Source organism: Etheostoma cragini, chromosome 1 (assembly GCF_013103735.1).
Source record: "Etheostoma cragini isolate CJK2018 chromosome 1, CSU_Ecrag_1.0, whole genome shotgun sequence".
In the NCBI taxonomy this organism is placed as follows: domain Eukaryota; kingdom Metazoa; phylum Chordata; class Actinopteri; order Perciformes; family Percidae; genus Etheostoma; species Etheostoma cragini.
The window spans coordinates 6,180,987-6,189,681 of NC_048407.1; the positions used below are offsets into that span (position 1 = coordinate 6,180,987).

Consider the following 8,695-nt stretch of genomic DNA (forward strand, 5'->3'; position numbering starts at 1 on the left):
ACTCCTGGCCAATGTGCTGGGGAACTTCTTCATTAATGTCTGTTTAGTCATTCATATTTTAATCCTTTATTTTATTTAGAGACGCCGTATTTGAGCACACACATAAATGTAGATTCATTTTTATGTTAGGGGGAAAGATTAAAAATAAAAACTGGATCTGTGAATTCTCACAGAATCCCAACTGAATTCATATCTTGCTAATAAGTCAGAATCTTATTAACCTGGAGTCCCAGTCTCTGTCATAATAATCATATATTGATGATTGATGGCCTATTGGCAGACATCCATTTAAAATGTAGCCATTGCCATATAAAGACCGTGTCCTCCATGTCCACTGAAGTCCCTCAGCGTCTCTCTAGTAACATTTGTGTGCTCCAGGTAGCTTTTGCACGGCTACTTTTACTTTTATACTTTAAGTAAATTTCCAAGCCTGTACTTTGTTACTCTTACTTGAGTAAAGAAGTTTAATCAGTACTTCCACTTTTACCAGAGTATTTTTTAACACAAGTATCTGTACTTCTACTTAAGTATGGAAAGTGAGTACTTTTGCCATCTCTGGCATCATGTAACTATAGATTCATTTGTTACTGCATTCCTTTATATCCCATGAATCATCAGGAATTGACGTGTTCATAGTCATATGTGACCTCATAGATGAAACACACAATTAAAGCCTTAGGTACGAGGGCACATCATTATGAATTATGATGTCTTAAGCATGATCATGATTATTTAATTTTCTGCAAAAAAATCCATTCATCACTGCACAAATTCTCATTTGAACACACCTTACCTAATGCTTTAGTTAATGTGTTTCATGAATGAGAGGCTATGAACTAATGTCAATTCATAACATATAAAGGAATAAAGTCATGTACAAATCATGAATTAGTTCATGCGTGAATTCATAATTCATGTACCCTTACCGTAAAGTGTTACCATAACTTAAATTCAAGCCTGTGGCAGCGGTTCAATATAATTTCTTTAGGTTCAGTGGGTACATTTTCCAAAAGAATGCTTTAATTCTGAAAAATGAAGTAGGTCCCACACGAAACTTACTCAATGTCTTTTAATATTATTTCGATTATTATTTAGACATGTAAGCTACATACCAAGAAAGTTCAGGAATATTAACGGAGATACCCCCATTATGTTGTGAGTAGAAGGCCTACGTGTGCTGTCTTTGCACGAGCACTACGGTCACGTGCAATGTGATCCGGTTTTAGTAGCTAGCAGATAGTGAGGAGATGTTTTTTTTTACAGTGTATTCAGGGGAGAGGCAGCTAGCAGATAATGAGGAGATGTTTTTTACAGTGTGTTCAGGGGACAGGCAGCTAGCAGATAGTGAGAAGATGTTTTTTACAGTGTGTTTTGGGGACAGGCACCTAGTAGATACTGAGGAGATATTTCTTTTACAGTGTATTCAGGGGACAGGCAGCTAGCAGACAGTGAGGAGATATTTTTTACAGTGTTTTCAGGGGACAGGCAGCTAGCAGATAGTGAGGAGATGTTTGCTGTATGTGACAACAAATGTTATAGCCTAAAACACGCGTAACATTGCTAAAGCGCCGTCAAAGACTCATAATATGTAAAGACTACAGAAATTGCAAAACTACAGCTAGATTTGTTTTGAAAAATGTAACCAAGCTAGCTAGCTGCCGCTAGCTGGTAACTTAAGTGAAAGTCTGTCCTTCTTCTGTTCTGCCGTAAATACAGATGATTTTCTCCAGTACGAGGAGGTCTGCGTTTATCTGCCGGTAAAACTCCTGTTGGATGACGCACTTCAAAAGGGTTGAAAATTACAACTTTTGCTTTTTAGCAACCATAAAAAACAACGGCTCTAGCTGTTTGCTGCTTCCTGTTTGGTGCTGGAGGAAGCACACCCATTGGTTGTTGACAATGTTCACATGTTTTAACTTCACTACCAAGTTTAAAATATGTTGGATTTTGTCTGAACTTCAAGACGAGAAAAAGACTGGGACTGAGTGACCACATTACACCAAACAATGGAGCAGGAGCGCCCCAAGACTCTCAGGATTTCATTCTGATATTGGAAATTAGTCTGAGACAATGAAATCGCTTGAAAAGTTGTTTGGTGTAACTCCCAATTTCCACTGGTTGCAGAACGGCTGCGGATCAGCTCTGCTGTGTGTCCGCTCCGTGCTCCGCCGTCCGTCAATACCACCAGTTCCGGAATGGTTGCGGATTGGCTGCGGCCATGACTGAAAGCTGAAGTCTCGAGGACCCACGAGATCTTGTGCATTTGTGTAGAATAAAACCACAAAAACAACAACAGTTTGTTTCCAAACTTTTAGTGCAAGGAAATATGACCCACCGTGAGCACGGCCTATTTTACTTAACCAGATGTTTTATTTTGTATCTTTGCTCAACTTCCTGTCCCGGACTATCTGCCGTGTGCTGAATTACTGGGGAGCCCCCTCGGCATCCAGCAAAAAAAGAAGCTCTGCGAATCTGCTGCGGATCGCCGGAGCTGGGACGGAGTCGGGACGCAGCCGTTCCGCAGTAAGTGAAAATACACACATTAAATTTAATGGAAACCTAATGACAAAGCGGATCCGTCGTTACGCATCCGGTGGAAATTAGGAGTAAGGTCGCCGTGAACTGTAGGTCTGTAACAACTCTCCGGCTGAGCGCACCTATCGCCAAGTCAAACTCTTTTTCACAATTTCACAAAATTATCAATGGAGAAAGTATGAAAATACATCAATACATTTAGCGGATTAATCAATGGTGGAAAACAATTTACAGAAATGATTTCAGCTTTAAATATAAAACCCAATCATTCTAAACTGTAGTCCTTACATTCTTTATGTCCACAGGCTTGTAGCTTTGATGTTTATTTTTTAAATCAAAGAATGAGACATATTTTTGACACAGTTGTTCAAGATCTTTCAATTAATTAACCAGGGCAGTTTAATGTCCATTCAAGTCTCTGAACTGCTCCATATAGTCTACACAGGAAATGAACAGTGCTTTTACACAAATATACCCTCTCTGTTATGACATAACCTGTAATAGAGTAGAAAGGTTCTAAGGAGAAAACATAAATACCTGCTTCCTGCAGCTCTGTAAAGTCGTCCACCACACACCTGCTGCCCTCCATACGTGGACCAGCATCCAGATGTTCCTTAACAACCATTTTTCCTGCCGAAGTAGTAATTATGCTCCTGCAGCTTTGCACTCGGCCCAGCCCAAAGCACTGCCTCCTTGCCACTGCAGTCAGGCTCCGAATACCTTCCACCGCATTGTTGTCATTTCACAAGTCTAATCCCCATTTCACTGACCTGTCGACACTCGTGCTGCCGTGCAGACAAACACGGGTTTCAACGTGATAATAATAACATTATTCAGAGCTTAATCTCAGTCTATACAAGCTGGGACATGCTAAAAAATATATAGTAAAAAAAAGAGCTGAACAAACAGTACTTGGCCTGGAAATAATTGTGTGTGTGTGTGTGTGTGTGTGTGTGTGTGTCTTGTAGGGCTGTGTCAGCACTGAATAATGGAACAATCACGGCTCTAACATCCAGTGCTGTATTTAATTACAGTGCAAAGACCACAACATGGTGTCACCTTTGATAGACTCTGACCTACACTGGTCTGACAGACGAGACAAATTGTTTGCCAGAGTGAAACACCAGCTGTTTTTTTGTTTTTTCCTGGAGAGTCTATTTGTCCGTGAGATGACGCAGTTGCCAGATATAAGACCCACAGATAAGTCAGAGGGTGGGCTGAAGGGGAACTTGAGTTTATCTTAAACTAGACCAACAGGACAGACAACACACTCCTTCTCCTGCCCTTCAAATTGCCACCCAGAAATTAATGCAGCGTCCTTTTTGATTAATGAACAAGGCATGGTGAACATCGATCTGCCGTTCTCGATCAGGCGCAAAGAATAAAAGGTGACATCGGATTGATTTAGTGCTCCAAACTGTGACTGCAAGGCAGCTCTAAATGTGTGTGGGAGAGAGAGACAGAGGGGGACTGCTAAGTCCTCCTCAACTCTATCAGTCCCTCCTTTTTATCCTAGCTCAGTCTGACAGCAACTGCCTTTATTGCAACCCATCCGGCCCATTAGACTTTCATGAAGATCAATCAGGCCAAGTTTCACTGATTTCAGTTTGCATTTGTACTCACCCTTCACTTTTTGGGACATCATTTACCATTCCATTTTCTTTTTCCTTTACGTCAATGTCTATCGATTAGAGAGATTAATCACTTTGCTTGCGTCAACTGCGGCAACATCAGGCTCAGAGATGGGGATGTGGGGGTGGCTGGGTAGCTCATCTAGTGGAGCGTGCAGTGCGAATGGCAATTGTTACAGCCGCTAACTGAAGGTCCATCTGCTGAAATGTAGTCTCCTAGTGATTTGGAGGGTGACAGAGGGGCCACAAAAAAAGTTTTTTTCCAAGATTTGTATGTTAGGCCTTTATTAGAGAAGACAGCTGAAGACATGGAAGTGGGAGAGAGAAAGTGGGACAATGCAGTAATCACTGAGCTTTGGTACATGGGCTGCACGCTCCAGGCGCCGCTATCTATCTAAATCTTATTTCATTAGTGGTCTGACAAACAGTAGTCTATGTTGATTAGGTTTTATTTCCAGGATTGTTCAAGTGCAGGTCAGAGTCTAACCCAAGCCCGCTGCGTTGAGGAGCAAACCTCTATGGGCGCCGCTCTACCAACTGAGTTATCTGGGCACCCAACTCCGGTGGATTTATAAGGACTGTGGTTACCTGGTCCTCAGAAATCTGTAGGGTAATTCCAGAGAGCTAGCTAGACTATCTGTCCAATCTGAGTTGTCTGTTGCACAACTACTTTTGAAAGTACACATGGTCCATTAAAACAAGTTCCCTCCCGAGGCTGTTTTGCAGAGGAAGAAGGCCTAGACAATTGTGATTGGTTTAAAGAAAGCCAATAAACCTGTGTGGACTAGCCAGACCCTTTCCACAGCGCTGTGGAAGAAGGCCTGGTAATGCAAGACTAGACAAACAGCAAGGCACCAAGCATACAAAATCAGATCAAACTGTAACACTAAGCGGTCCAGATCAAATGTGAATCAATATTCTGTTACTGTATGGCCTATTTTCCATCTCAAATGTTCTCAGAAAAACATTTTAGTGTACTGTTAGCCATATTTTGAAAAGTTTGTGTAACTTTAAACACTTAAGCAGTGTTTATTGTTTTTTTGTTGGGCATTTTTAGGCTTTTATTTCCACAGGCTGACAATATGATGTCCTGCCAAACCTCAAAAAACATCAAGTTCTCGCTTCAGCATTCAGGTTTTGGAAAGCATGGCCCCTTTTGTGAACTCATTCCAGGCATGATAAATACTCATTAATCAAGCACAGTTTAATGGAATTACAGTCTACCCATTCACCTATTGTGGATCATCATTTGTGATAGGCTAATACTGCCACATGTTAACTGGCAGTGATTTGGGAGGGATTATGTTGAGTATTTTGAATTTTCTTTCATTGTTGTTAGTTTGATGTAGCATACGCTGTTTTTTATTTTATTCCTTTCATATAACCTGTCTTTAACAAATCAACAGCTTTGTACATTGTTATACTGAAAACTAAATAAAAAGATTTTGATTTAAAAATGACATACTGTATGTCTTGTAGTGTGTGACAGTACATGCTAGTGTTGTGCTTCATGGCTGCATTCCATGGCCCTTATTTGATAGCTCCTCGACTACACTGTCTTCGGCTGAACCAGAAGTTGTTTTGTCCGTCCTCAGTAAAGGTCACATCAAGGCTCTTATTTCTGCCCCGAGAAGGGATCATCGAGGAGGGATCATCAAGGAGCTGTAGGCGAGTATACAGGGATCAGCCTTCCCGAAAGCTGTGTAGCTGAAGGAGTTGCTTACTCTGTACACAACACATTTGCTCGTTGACTCTCTGCAAAAATTTCTTCACGTCTCTCCCGTGCCTTAGGGGGACAATTTAAGCTGTCATTGTACATTTTGGAGCAGGATGTGTTTTTGGAGAAGATGGGAAACTGAGACGGACTACCTTGTTGGGCTGCGGTATCTCTGACTGCACAAAGCTTTTTACCAGGCTCGTTTGATGTTTTCAAGGAGGTGTGTGTGTGTGTGTGTGTTACGTTTAAACACAGCAAAATGCTGACTGGCCCCAAAAAACACAAAAAAGCACTGTGTGAATTATGAAAGTATTGTTACTCAGAAATTAAAGTACAGCTTACACACACACATCACATTTACAGTTATGAAAGACCGGTTTGTCCTTTTCTGTATTTACCTCATCACAGAGAAGCTGACATTTCAGAGATTCACAGTTTTAGCTGCCAGCAGCAACAAGCTCAGCATCCTCTGGGACGTATTCTGGGGTCCAGTCACCATTCACATGGCGCTCACTGCCAACCGCAAACAATAGGCAGTGGATGAATGTGTGACTGCATAGCAGGTACACATTGCTCTTCACAACAAGGACAAACCCCAGGGGCTGCTATCCAAGCCTGTGTAAAGCTGACACACCTGGACACTCTGACGCTCGGCCCCTATTCCTACAAATACTAACCTCCCACATTCTACGACCACCCAGCCAGAGCAGCCAGACCAAGCTCTACCGAAGGTAGTGTGACTGACCCCATAGGAGAAAGAAAAGAGCTAGGCTGGCCCAAATGGACCTAGGGCTGTTCCATTACCCAGCCTGCTCTGACCTGGCTGATGTCCGGCCGCAGGAAAGTGGAATGAATGAAATAGGACTCGGGCTGGCACAGCAACCGGAGATCAGTGACTGTTGTGCCCAAACCTTCAGAGACGTGGCTGTATTGTGGCATCCCGGATCAGCGCAGACAGATTCCGGTGGGACGAGGGGAGACTGACTCTTTTTGTATAAGACTGCCCCCACTCCACCTAAAAACAGCCAAATATATATTTTTTTTTTTCAAGCAGCAATTAAGACTCAGATTACTGTTATTGTTTGCAACTTAGGAAATACACATTTTCTAAAAATGAAACCTTTCCTTTTTAAATTTACTATTTACTGTATATAAAGCAAAAAGCAAAAGTATTTATTTTCCGAATCAATGGAATAATCGGTAGACTACTCGATTACTAAAATAATCGATAGCTGCAGCAGGTACCTGCAGCAGGTAAGATTAAACAACCAATATCAGATGGTTTGGAGGACTAGTTGGTTGGCATCGCGCATGCTTGGTGCTCAAACGTAATCAAAGTTGACAATTTCCTTGTGTAATGATAATCACAGTAAATACACTTGAATAACAATTATTATAAATTGACTCAATCTACAAATAACAACAAAAAGAAGTTTAACCCTTGTGTTGTCTTCACCTTCGGGAACCTCTCGTATCCTTCGGGTCAAATTGACCTGTGACTTATTTTGGGGTTTTATAAACAATTCTGAAATCTAATTTTCCTTCATAATCTATTAACAAGTATTGTCTTTATCTCAATTTCAAACAACTGAGATAACAGAATAATATCCAGAATAATTTTCTGAATTGAGTCAGGAATACATGTTTATCACAGAAAATATGGTAAGGCCATTGATTTTCAGGTAGAAAAATGTAAAATTTTCTTCTTGTAAAAATTTGAAATGGGTAGATTTGACCCGAATACCATACTATAAGGGTTAAAATATAGGATAAGTGGATTTTACTTGTATTTGGTAATTTGTTACTCAACTGTCATCATTAATTCAGGGATAGCTTAATTGGTTTTGGAAAAATCATGGGAGCTGTAGCTTTTTTGTACGTTAATAAACTAATAGCTATTTAACATATTCTAATAAGAAATGCTGTAGTTTGTGTTTACTGCATTTGTGCTTTGTATGTATGTAAGTAAAGCAATAATTTCTGAGTTGATCTGTTTATACGTTTATGTATGTTTGTGTGAGTATGTGTGTTTAGTTGTTAGGACTGTATTATGTCACTGTATTTGTGCAAAAAGCTGAGGAAAAAAAGTTACAAAAAAAATGGTGTAGTATCCTACGTACTCTCAGAATATGAAGAGTAAACCCCAAAAACAAAAGTGCTTCCGATGGCCGGGCCAGCACTTTGCATGGTAGCTTGGAGCTCCGTTTGGCCAGGCTGCCAGTGAACAAACAACCTTGGCAGGCTTTACAGTCTGAGCCTTGAGTTCACCTTCTCTTTAGCCTCTACTGTCCTCTGAGCTCCATGTGTGACAGTATGTTTAGTTGCGGAATTTCCAGAAACTACATGTTTCATGTAACATATGGTAAGATGAGACAAGGGTAAGACTTAGGAATCAGGTGACTGATCAGGACAGTTTGTCCGCCTGGACCGTGTTCTGTCTGATGTGGTGGTGAGTGGTACGGGGGCCCCACAGGGGACTGTGCTGTCTCCTTTTTTGTTCACCTTATACACCTCAGACTTTCAGTACAACTCGGAGTCATGTCACCTACAGAAGTTTTCTGATGACTCTGCAGTTGTTGGGTGTATAAGGGATGGACAGGAGGGAGAGTACAGGGCACTGGTGGATGACTTTGTGGAGTGGTCTGGTAAGAACTGCCTGCTGCTGAACGTTGATAAGACCAGAGAGATGGTGATTGACTACAGGAGGAAGGGAACGGCTCCGCAGCCCCTTTATATCCTGGGAGGTGACGTGGACATGGTGGAGGATTACAGATACCTGGGTGTCAACATCGACAACAGGCTGAACTGGAAG

The 8,695-nt window shown here is 41.4% G+C and overlaps 1 protein-coding gene across 2 annotated transcripts in view; it reads right to left on the reverse strand.

The window, feature by feature from the left end:
- The window catches only part of cemip (cell migration inducing hyaluronidase 1), a 225,213-nt gene that overhangs the window by 187,359 nt on the left and 29,159 nt on the right, over window positions 1-8,695 (reverse strand). Inside the window, exon 1 of one of the 2 annotated variants that reach the window (XM_034867632.1) lies at window positions 3,073-3,253. The exons of the other annotated variant lie outside the window; for it this stretch is intronic. The gene's annotated coding sequence lies outside the window, so the exon portion shown is untranslated. Of the gene's footprint in view, window positions 1-3,072; window positions 3,254-8,695 lie in introns of those variants that run through there. 2 annotated transcript variants of the gene reach the window in all.